General features: G+C 32.7%; 1 non-coding gene across 1 annotated transcript; it reads right to left on the reverse strand.

Annotated features, from left to right (window-relative positions):
• Positions 1–2,996: 2,996 nt before the first annotated feature.
• TRNAM-CAU (transfer RNA methionine (anticodon CAU)) lies at positions 2,997–3,069 on the reverse strand. The gene has a single exon. It is a non-coding gene; the product is annotated as a tRNA-Met (tRNA).
• Positions 3,070–5,325: the final 2,256 nt, after the last annotated feature.

The raw sequence follows: 5,325 nt of genomic DNA on the forward strand, positions 1-5,325 counted from the left end.
AATAACAACTGAGATTTTTTATCGGAAGCACTTTAATAATTCACGTATTATTCACCATATAATTCACGTATTACTAAAACGAAAAACAAAAACGAAAATAACAATGATTTAAAAAGTATTTTGGTGTGCATGAAGCTACCGTAAAAACCATTAAAAGTGAAACTGCATTTGCAAGGAAGTCAGTATATTCTGGAACAAAGTAAGGTACTTCATTATCATATGCATGAGATAATGTGAATGAAAAAAAATGGTAATTACTCTGCTAATATGCATAGAAGATAAGTCACAAAATGAATTCCAAAAGATGGAAATGCCATCAAGCAAATGACATTAACCGTTTATAAATAGATTAAAGAAAAGAAGCGAAGCGTGTTGTCTCTGTTAGACAGAAAATATAAATTTTTTGCAAGTATACGTTGGAAGGAAGAATTTCTTAAAAGGTATGCTTTTCATAACATAGAATTTAAAGGTGAATCTTCAGCTACTTAAGTAGCTTAACTCTAACTGAATTAACTGAATTAGCTTCAGCTGCTTAACTCTAACTGAATTAGCTTCAGTTGCTAATGTATTCTCGTATTAGCTTGCTAAAACTTTGCAGAATGAAGAATGCTTATCTGATGTTGCTTGGAACACTAACACGACAGGGTTTATTTTACAAACGAATTACAGACAGAACGTGCATATCGAACTCGCAGAAAACTGTTGGTTGCTTTTAATGTAATTAAATATCGTGCGACACTATTATTTTGATCTAGTGCTTCATAAGATCATATGTTGAAACCACTGCTAGTAACTCCAACCCTAAACCGAAATTTAATGAAGCGTATGGATATCAGTAACTTGCTTATCACTGGAGAAAAAACAAGAATTTCCGTATGAATGATTTACAGTGTGGTTCAATAACTATTTCGGTCTAGAAGTTGGATGTTAAATGAATGTCTTATGATAATTAACGATGGACATAGTCATCCTGTTTTGGCACACTCAAACGTACAAATTTCATGTCTGCCACCTACTGATATATCTTTATCACAACCAATAGGCCAAAGCATAATTTCAAAGTTTAAAACATACTCTGTAAAACGAACATGCAACATGTTCGGGACAAACTGAATGACGAAATACAAGCAGTGATTTATGAGTGGAATTCTCAGTTATTGATTTTATCAATCAATTTGAATTAGCATTAATTGAATTACTACTAGGAAATTTGAATACGTGTTGGAAATCTGTTTGGTCACGATGTGTAAAAAGCAAAGCTTCTATCATTCTTAATTAGAATGAATTCCCAGAATTATTGAAATGACACACACAGTTGACGTGGAAGGGTTCGGTGATTTGTTATTTCAAGAAACTGTCAACCGACAAAGCTATAAGGGAAACTAAAGTATTAGAAGGTTTTTTTTAACTACTAATTCCACAGAAACTAGTGATAATGAATAAAATGACTTACATGCAGATTTAATAAAAGAAGATCTGGAACTGGCGAGAAATTTGGCGAAAAATTTTGACAAAAATGAAACTAAATGGTAACGCCCCGCACTTTTAAGATGAATTGTTTTTGACAGTCTTTTACAGAGAATTATGTAACGAAAGAACCGAAACATGAACACATTGATTTTTAATTTAATTCGGTAATGTTAATAATTTAATTCGGTAATTTAATGTAAAAAGGTTAAATATCAGGAACAGAGAAGACTCATACTTATTTTTGCCTAAGCAATCACAAAAAGAACTTAATTAAATAGATAAGACGATTGCCGCAACATTTCCAGCAATATCAGTTTTATTCCAGTTGTATGCAAACTTATACCATGTTTAATGTCTGAAAGTGAAAATGAATAAAATCTTGTTATTTGTGACACAGAATATTTTTTTGGGGGGGAGAAGAAGGGTTCAAGAAGATTATATTTTCATTTCAAATGCAAATTTACCTCAATATATTTTCATTAAATATTATTACTGTATAGTGTCTACTTGTCTAACTTCTAAGTGAGAACTGTACAGGAGTATCTAACTTCTAAGTGAGAACTTCACAAGAGTAGTAACTGCACAGGAGAACTATTCAAATACCCTTTATTAACTCTTTAAAATTTACAATGTGCAAACTCGACGTTAACACACTACGCCTCTCTCGGGCGGTAACTGTAATCAGAAAACTAAACTAAAAATTCAAAGATATGCACAAAAAGTAGAACTAAGCTCAGATATTCCTGTTTCTTAAATCCGCTTTGAAACTAGTGGCAGCAAGTAAATGCAGTAAAGCTACGTAACCAGGAATAACTCCGGGATCAGAAACTTACGCAACAGAGGTGATGGCAATAGCCTAACTCTCTTTAACTTTCCTACAGAAACTCAGTTTTTAAACTCTTTCTTCAATAGGCAGAATTTGCATTCCTTTACAGGCGCTACCAAATTTAAATATTCTGGCATTAACAATTAGGAGCATGAATAACTTATAGGAAAGTTTAAAATTAAACTTCAACTTGTTAGTTAAACTAAAGATAAATACCTACAACTGTACTTGGTTGGAATAAAATAAGCTTAAAGGAAATATGTTTAGATATTTTTTAGTTAATTTTCCTAATTTTTTAAATCTAGAACCAACCTTCTTTTCTTCCACAGACAGAATAATTTATTAGGATGTATCTGTCTGATAAAAACAGAATAAGGTGTATTTGATTTCCTAATAGCCGCGCAGTTTTTTTATACCTTTTATTAAACATTTGAATTTTTATGAGAATTAACAAGTTTATTAGTCTAATTATAACTGTGGGAAAATGTGAGCTAAGTTTTTGTTACCTGCACGTAAAAGTATGCATGATCTTAGCTTTCCAGTTCCATTCAATCGATTTATTAATATGACATTTGAAATTGCTGCTTTTGGTTAGTTTACCTCAGTTTTTTTTCCATTTATGTATACATTTAAGAATAGGAGTAATTAAATTGTAGAGCCATTAGGACATTTCGAAGCAGGAGAGATGAGAAATGAGCAATGCCCTCGCCGGGGCTCGAACCACGGACCTCTCGAATATGTGTCAAGCGTGCTGGCCACTACACCACGAAGGCATGCTAAGAATCGGGAGAAATACCTTATAAAGTTACCTTATTCAAATGGGCATGAGGATAACAAATTCGCAGAATATTTTTAATTTTTCAGGTTATGGAGTCTCATATTTTTAGGTAACATCAAATATAAAAGAACTCTTAGACTAAAAGTGAATTATCGATATATATTTTTTTAGGTACAATAGAGAGGGAAATGGTGTAAAGAGCCCTTTTATTTGACTTCAAGAAAAAGTTAAAGACGGCACCACTCGTGCTTACAGAAGCCAACAATATGCCTTAAGGCTAAGATAAAGGCTGAACTAAAACTAAGACAAGTGAGTAACCTAACGTCTCCACAATAATTAGAATAAGGCGGAGGATTGCTCTTACTTAGTCGTAACAAGCTTGATGGTGAGTGTAACGCAACGCTATGGACTACTACTCGCAGAAAGATCAAGTTAGCAACCTGACCGCCAATAAGCAAAATACGCTCCTAATTCTGCCCTCTAAAACTTTCCTTTAATCAAACTAGTAAAAACAACCTTGTCTTTAGCGTAAGTATAATGAAACACTCAATCGATTTCGAGGGCAGCTAAAGGTCCCTTTTCATCAGGAGAAAGAAATACCTAGAAAGAAGAAAATAAAGGAGAAGGAGTCTCAGAAACACGTGGTCCTTATCAGCACTGCACGTGGTTATAACTGGATTTTTAATCAGAGTTGCGCTGGCCGCCTACTTTTACTGAGCCAGGCTATCTGATCAAGCATAAAGGACAAGAAAAATTAGCGAAGTTAAAATAGGGAGCGAGGGGCAAATGCACCTTCACGAACCACTGAAAGAATTTTTATACCCTTTGGTAGTACCAAACGCGAGGAGGTAACGCCATCTATCGGCAAAAATATCTGAATTAAGATAGTAGAATTTTAAAGGCATTAGGAAGGATTGGATTGGACTTCAAATCATTAACTAAACCTGCTAAATCTTTGTGAATGTGAAAAGCCTCCTTTAAATTAGTTATTCGTCCTTTAAATTAGTTATTCGTCCTTTAAATTAGTTATTTCCTTTAAATTAGTTATTTGTCTAAAATCCCTTTAAATTGAACATTCTTGTACGTTCTTCTTTCTGTCTCATTTGAATATCACGTGGATAGAAATTTTCATTCTGGCAGGAAAATGGAAATGAGGGAGATATGAAAGATGCTTAACATAAAATAGGTGACTAAAAAATAAAAGTAATAACTGATTAAAAACTAAATGTAAATTCTAAAAGTTTAGATACTAGATATCAAAGTTATAAATTTTTAAGTACATAATCTCTTTGTTGAATTCGACTCACCACAAGACATTAGCACCATTTTAAGTATAAACAATTTCCTTTCTCAATCTAGCGGACTAACACATTGTATGAGTTAATGGGACGCCTACAGTTTAGCTAATTTTGAATCAGGGCGGGTACAGCAGTAGTCTAACGGTCTAATCTGATGCTAACTTACTAACACTCCTGCGATAATTTAACGCTCTACGAAACCAAATACTGTATAGATGAACATCTGATATACACGTGAACATCTGATATACACGTGAACATCTGTCTCTCCTTACGTTTTGTTCAAGATACGATTTCAATGATTACCATCAGTGCAAAGAAGCGTCCTGTAATCTTCTAATATCAAGCTAAGTACAGTATTTTATTAATAAATCGGCTCACTTCCATACCCGAATTACCCTTCTTAAACCTATTGATTACCAATAACATTTAATAGTCAACTCCTAAATAGATAGTTAATTCACAAAGAGACTGTATCTACAATCCATATACTTTAAAATACCTTTGATTTTTAGGTTAAGTATCAATCAATAATGCAGAGAAGTTTTCAGCAAGATTCAGGCAAAGGATAAGCACATTTTTAATGTCTTATACCAGTATGTCATGTTACATTCTAGTATACGACATTACATTTTCATATAATAAAATATAAAAATATAATCAAAGGTAAGTACACATATTTATTGACATTAATAATATTTCAGTTATTATTATTATAAGACAAATGTAACAATCCAACTACAATCCGTTTGTTACAAAGTTCCCTTTCCAAGAGAACTTCTGTATAATACAATCATACATGACACTGGACGAAGCTTTGCAATAAGAAGTTATATATTTTTTTGTTTCTCAAGTATAATTAAAAGGTTAAAGTAGCATTTGTGCAGCTTTTTAAATCTTCTAAGATGAACGTTGACTGCGATACTATTTCATCATCCACATATACTTACATG

This window comes from Stegodyphus dumicola, chromosome 3, assembly GCF_044657685.1.
Source record: "Stegodyphus dumicola isolate Sdum_Otavi_A_Nest chromosome 3, ASM4465768v1".
In the NCBI taxonomy this organism is placed as follows: domain Eukaryota; kingdom Metazoa; phylum Arthropoda; class Arachnida; order Araneae; family Eresidae; genus Stegodyphus; species Stegodyphus dumicola.